We start from the raw sequence: 7,500 nt of genomic DNA on the forward strand, positions 1-7,500 counted from the left end.
AAATTTTCAAATATTCTCACCGTGCTAAAATGTGTGGTTGGCTTGATATAACATACAACAGGAAAGGGTCGTAGACCATTGTGGTCTGGATCAAGATAAACGCGGTGAAAACCTTCAGGGTAACCCGCTCCAATTAGGTCTTTGCATTTTTTGTGACACTTGTTACATCGTTCACCGTAAAATCCGTCCACACAATTGCAAGATTGAGTTGACACATTCCATGTCCCATGCGCACAATATTTTGTCATATATTTATGATTTGCATTTTGTACTGTACAACCAGAAATGTGTGGGCATTCTTTGTGATGATAACACAATCTTTCCTCGTCCAAACTAGCTCCTATACAAGTCCTGTCTGATCCACAGTGAGTCATACACTCAACAAAACTCCGGACTCCAAAAACGTTTAAGGAACAATCCCGATCCAACCTTTCTGTGACGTCACATAGCATCGCTTGATTGAAAAAATTGGTTGCTACTAAACCGTGACATCCTACAACGACAAGCAATGAACATATTGTAAACACAGCGTACATCATGTTGTATTTAAAATGTTACTTGTTACAATGGAAATGATAACGTCGTTTAACTGAGAGCGCGAGACTTTATATCACTGAGAGTGATGGTAACTTTTAAAAATCGATACAGTCGAGCACGCTTTAATCGATCATCTATTTCTGAATACTGGGAATTACAGGCAACACAAATAAAAAAAACCCACAAAATGTGTAATAACTGTTCTTTAGTTAACAGCATAGATATATCCTCCCTCCCAGCCTCAAAAAACAAAAAACCCAAGAAAAATAGTGTAAACCTTTAGTGTATTTGAAACCTTTGAAAATGAGTAACAAATCCAATATTTAACAAAAGTGGATCTGAACATAGATTATACACATGTCAAGTGCAGTACAAATAAAAAAACCCCAACAAAAACCTAATTGTATGAATTAATCGGTACTTAGAAGGCAATCTATCCAGAACATTTGACTTGGTTCGTTGACTTGCAATTGTCTTTGTTTACCCGTGGGTTGGAGTTCAGACATGGTTCTTTGACTTGTCATGGCTGTTGTTTGCATGTGGGTTAGAACAAAGTTTTAGCTGAATTGTCATGGTTGTTGTTTACCTGTGCGTTGGATCTTAGACGTGGTTCGTTGACTGGCTATGATTGTTGTTTGCATGTGGGTTAGAACAAAGATTTAGCTGAATTGTCATGGTTGTTGTTTACCTGTGCGTTGGATCTTAGACGTGGTTCGTTGACTGGCTATGATTGTTGTTTGCATGTGGGTTAGAACAAAGATTTAGCTGAATTGTCATGGTTGTTGCTTACCTGTGCGTTGGATCTTAGACGTGGTTCGTTGACTGGCTATGATTGTTGTTTGCATGTGGGTTAGAACAAAGATTTAGCTGAATTGTCATGGTTGTTGTTTACCTGTGCGTTGGATCTTAGACGTGGTTCGTTGACTGGCTATGATTGTTGTTTGCATGTGGGTTAGAACAAAGATTTGGTGCGTTAGCTTGCCATGGTTGTTGACCAGATTTGGGTTGGAACTTAGAGATGGTTCATGGACTCGCTGTGGTGTTTGTTTTTATTTGGTTTGGGACTTGGAAATGGTTATTTAACTTGCCACGGTTGTTGTTTACCTGTGGGTTGGGATTTAGAAATGGTTCGTTGAATTTGTCATGGTTGTTGTTTACATGTGGGTTGGAACTTAAACATGGTTGGTTGACTCGGCGTAATTGTTGTTTACATTTGGGTTGGAACTTAAACATTGTTTGTTGTCTTGCCATGGCTGTTGTTTACATGTGGCTTGGTAACTGTATAAATTATGACCGATATCTTTGATCTGTTAATTTGCCAGAGTGAACTTCAAGCTGAATAGTGATTCTATAGTTAAATTGATCGGGAAAATATTACTTAAGATTTTTTTGCATTTATATAGGGCAATGTCCACGAAAAGAGCTCAAAGCACTTTACTATGGCCCCTAGTCAACAGCAACACTAAACTTTTGGACGCCTATAAGTCGATATTACAACTTATTTTTTCGTCAGCGTATCGCTGTTGACGAACATGTACTCATTTTACATCTGACTAGGGTGAGAGAATATCAGTAAAGAACCTTTATAAGGGACTCAACTATGCATCGCTCAGAGCGGGACTCGAACCAAGGACGTTCCGATCCGATTGCGAGTTCCATACCCGAAGACCACATAATCGAACTACTCATTGAAGTATTATTTTTTAAATTATATATTCAATATTCAACATCTAAAATCCCCGCGATATTTCCGTATTGATCGGATCGGTGACAAATTACGATACAAGGAAATATGGAGATTTAGAGCAATAGAAAAAAATCATTGTCATCATTAATTAAAAATGAACATCCATATGTAGAAAGTCGTTTACCAGTCTAACGTCTGTATATCGACGGTACAGGAAAGATCGTTAAAACCACCAATAGTAATCAACTAAAGTGAATATAACAGCGTCGGAAAATAAAATAACTAATATGGAACGTTTCGGGCTCAAAGTCGATTGGCTGAAGAAGATTGCCTGATTTGTTTAAGAAGCGCTTTAAATTCGAAACGTTCCGTTTTTATATTTTGTTATTATTTTGAAGCTATAAGACAAGATACACTTTATTGATCCTGAATGGAAATAATCAAAATCAGGAACCCCTTGTAAAGCGCGTTGAGTACGTTTAGTAGATATTGCGCAATATAAAAGCTCAATTTTTAATCTCCCCCCCACCAATAGTTTTAGAGCGCTAGTTCGAAAACAAATCAATTAATATTTCCAACACTAATCATGGTGGTGATGTCATTGCTTTATCAATTATTTCTCATACGACCTATAGAGAGCGTTCTCAATGCATCAAAGTTTCAGAGAGACGTAAATAAAATCGGTTCAAACAACCCAAAGGGCATCACCTCTAACCATTCAATCACATTTCATCCCATTAATGAGGCGAGTGCCCCCAAGAAAATCGTCGTGCACTTATTTGAAGGTCTCATATCACAATCCAATTCATTATGGGCTCATCGTTGTAATGGAAATCACAAAAAATTGATGCAACGTAGTTTCATTACAACAATGTTAACTCTATCCTTACCAGCTATTTTCAGATTTTGACCCAAAACTTCATACTCACCCAACACAAAAAAAAAGAAGATTTTTCAGACAGAATAGTAACGAGTATATGCTTGTTTTGTTCAGAAAAATGAGTTCTGCAACACAGTATCGAGTTTTTATAGATAGTATGCAGATGACGTCACTCAGGCCTTTGTTATTGTTTTTGCCATCCGCGTTTGTGAGTTGTTCTCACTAAACTGTATTAACTAGACTATAAAAGTTCATGGTTACACAGAGTTTGTGTGTTGGTCCGTTATACTTCCGGATGGCAATGTTGTGAACTCCTTGGCCAAGCGCATTCTATCTATAGCTATAACTTTCAAAATGAAATCAGAACAAGAAAATTATTGGTTATATCGTAGCGAATGTGACGATTTTCCTTTGAGTGGTAAAGAGAGGGTTAAGCTAGGTCCATAATTGTGTTTGGGTATTAGACATGCACATGTGTTTGAAAACAGTTCAAAGATGAAACATTTAAAGTATTGAATTATTGATGTGTTTCATTCATCCTGTTTTGTTGATAAAGGGGAAACCCGTTCATTTGATCTGTTTTTGTAATTAAATTGAAGCTTACCATCAATTCCACATTATTATTTAATAGTATTCACTTAAGTACTTTACGGATTTCAGATCGACACTAAGTGTTCAACAGTTTTCAACTATTTATGACAATCAATGTGATGGTTTTGGGTGGATTATACTCAGGTTCAATTTATGGCCACACCCTCAACTCTATCTGTCCAGTATAAACAACAGTAGAGAAATTCCTGAGTGAGGAGCTGTCCGATTGGCTTTTTTCAGCAAATCGTGGCATTCATAATGATATTATTCACATCACATTATGGTATTCGGATTTACAGAAATCTTAAATAAGTTTCACCGATTAACATCAACTATTATTACTGTCGTTTTTATGCCATCGATGTGATAATTATTGCCCTGGGAAATATTTAGTTAAACGTTATCGGCAAACTGTCAATGGGAGCGATCTATATTCATGTTTTCGTCCAATCTATTCATCGATCACATGAATTTTTGCTGTACAACGATTGGAGTTTTCTCAATGTATCTAATCCCGCTGCTTTGTTTATGAAAGTTGTAAACACACCCATGTATCATGCTGAGCAAAATGACCAATCGTAACGTTGGTTATTCTTAAAATGTGAACACTTTTCACTATGCGGGTCATTTTGAGCACACTTTGCAATGTGATCAATGACCTCGAGCACATGGAAATTTAATATAGATCATACCCAATGGATCTGTCTAGCTTCTAGCCCGAACAAACCAAAAATAGACATATTATTATGATGAAATACTTGATACTGTTCGCGTTTGCTTCCGATTTTCATTTGACCTCATGATTAAAGTGGTCAAGACACCCATTTTCTTTCATGTAAGTTAGATCAGTGTATATTACTTAGTTTTGAATTATAAGCAAACTCCCAATTTTACCAATCAACAATCAAAACATGATCACCAAAGTACTGTACTACTGTACTGTAAGGTAAGATCTCGATCCCAGGATTGGGGAGACATTCCGAAAGCTCCTACATCCCCAGTATTCTTTCACTTTGTATTTTCACCGTTGATCTTTTGTCAGGCGTTTATTTATTCAATTTGTCATCATATAGAAGCATTTTAAAAAACTCTAGAGCAAACCTTGATACATCTGTGAAAGTTTAAAATTTCCTAATTTGTCTATTGTTTTGATTCTCGGCCGCCATTTTGATTTGTGAAGTAGTGCAAAGCAGTCCGAGGTTTTTTTTCTATTAGGGTTAGCTCGAGATCGGAGGATTATTTCATATTAAGGTTAGCCATAAGTCTAAGCAAATGTGCTAGGGTGTTTGTTTTTCCTATTACTTTTAGGGTTAGTTAAAGGTACTAGGTTTTATTTTTTCTTGGGGTTAGTTGAGGGAATATTATTTGAGTTGTTTCCCTTTGTAGGAGCTTTCGGAAAGCTTCCCCAGGATCGTCTTTCAACTCTGCTCACGTCTGCTACTTCAGGTTTATTTTCGCAGTTGATTTTCTTACCTCAACTTGTTTTCACACATGGACAAGTGTATGTTGCTGTGTCACGGGTCAGAGGCTATAGTGATTACACTTCATGTTGGGTCACACAGAAAAATCAACAGAGGATGTACCAAGTTACACAGACAACGTTGTTTACCACTCTGCCCTCATTAAATGATGGTGGTACAATACCGAATGAAAATAGTTCTTTCTCCCCGAAATTGCGGGCTTTTTACTAATAATAATAATGATAATAATGATAATAATGATAATAATGATAATAATAATAATAATAATAATAATAATAATAATAATAATAATAATAATAATAATAATAATAATAATAATAATAATAATAATAATAATAATGACAATAGAAAGAAAGAAAAAAAAAAAAAAAGAGAGAGAGAGAGAGAGAGAGAGAGAGAGAGAGAGAGAGAGAGAGAGAGAGAGAGAGAGAGAGAATGACAAAACAGAAAACGTATGTTTTCTTCTACAGGAATGACATGATAATAATCAATAATAATATCTGTGCGTTACAAAATGCCCAGTCAACATTGCATAACAGTTTGCAGTGGCTTTTAGAACACAGAGGAGCACATGTGCTCATTTGGAAAAGTTTTATCTGAGTATTGTTTGAAATTGGGGACTTTGTGGATTTATATTTATATTTTTTAATTGGGCATTCATACAGAGCACTATCCACTAAACGTGCTCAAAGCGCTTCACAGGGGATCCCAAGCCAACAACAACAATCAATACGTAAGAAGAGACATGCGGCCTGTTAGGCGATGTTACAATTAATTTTCGACAGAGACATCGCTGTTACCGACCATGTACTCATTATAAACCTGAGTACGGTGAGAGAATGTGAGTAAAGAGCCCTTTCAAAATTCTGAACTTCAAATCCTCCCGATCAGGACTTGAACCAGGGCGGAACCTACAGCCCTGAAGGCGAGTGTCATACCACTCGACCACACAGCCATTCATAACAACGGACAGAGACCAGACAGTGAAGGAAATGTCGTGCGTTCAACGATTGAAAACAGAAAACATTTCATCTTGTGTTGAATTTGCAAATAATAATGTTTGTTTCCTCGAGGGAACTATTGACAATTCACAAATAATCTTGTCCTTTTGAATAATAATAATAATAAAAAAACACATCGAGATTTCAACACATGTGTCAACACACCAATACGTTATATAATACAATAGAAAATGTACACGTGTGTTCTAAAGGCCATTATGCCTTTATGCCTCTCCGTTCTTCTACTTTTGACACACGGATATCACGTGATCCGCCAACTTAAAACAAATCTATAAAAATAAAACAAAAAATAAATAACAAAACAAAAAACAAAACAAAACAAACAAACAAACAAACAAACAAAAAAACCCCAATAAAAACCCAAACAAAACAACAAGTACACCAACAAAAAGAATAACAACAACAACAACAACAACAACATACAAACATACAAGCAGACAACAATGAAGGAGAATGACGAATTTCATACAACAAGGCTTATTCGTCAACACAAACTACACAATTGTATGACGTAAGCAAAGCATGAATTTCTATCTCAGATGAAATTCCAACTGTCGAGATATTCACATTTAATTTAATTTCATGTTCATTGAAAAGCAAATGTCATGTGAAATGTTAACTGTGCTTTAAAACGCCAGTAAAATTATTCCAATAGGGAACAAAAGTGTGACGTCAAAATACTGGTTCCAATCTGACTGGAAGTGTAAAGCCAGAAACATACATTGTGTAACTAATTATCTAATTCTTATTCTAGCCTATATAATAAAATCTGATCGTCAATAAAGATCCTCCATCCTTGCTTGTTTACGTCCGGTGACCTTAAGAATCTGCCTATACATCATCATCATCATCATCATCATCATCATCATCATCATCATCATCATCATCATCATCACATCATCATCATCATCATCATCATCATCATCATCATCATCATCAAACATCATCATCGTCGTCGTCACCAAGTATGATATAAAATTATTCAGTAATGAATATTACAGTCTAAATAAAGAACAAGCAACATAAATACGCACGTAACGAGGAAAAGTTTTGGACTAAAAACCCTTCTTCGGGATCTCTCAGCATTCATTGTAAAACCTTTATAAGTCATCATGTGTACATGCTGTCTGATTTGAGTTTGGTGACAAAATATTAAACGCTGTTGGCTTGAGTGTGGTTACTAACCGGCAGGGTGACAATGATTGCTAAAACGCTGGCCCAGAAGTGGTGAGAGCAATTTTAGTGGATATTGCGCCATAGAAATGCTCAAGTTATTTTTTTTTTTTAAAATGAAATGAGATA

The 7,500-nt window shown here is 35.9% G+C and overlaps 1 protein-coding gene across 2 annotated transcripts in view; it reads left to right on the forward strand.

Moving 5' to 3' along the window:
• Window positions 1-7,500, forward strand: part of LOC144975489 (uncharacterized) — a 63,516-nt gene that overhangs the window by 3,468 nt on the left and 52,548 nt on the right. The window lies entirely within an intron of this gene.

Source organism: Berghia stephanieae, chromosome 6 (genome assembly GCF_034508935.2).
Source record: "Berghia stephanieae isolate SIO BIC M18660-M18661 chromosome 6, UCSD_Bste_1.3, whole genome shotgun sequence".
NCBI classification, from domain to species: Eukaryota; Metazoa; Mollusca; class Gastropoda; order Nudibranchia; family Aeolidiidae; genus Berghia; species Berghia stephanieae.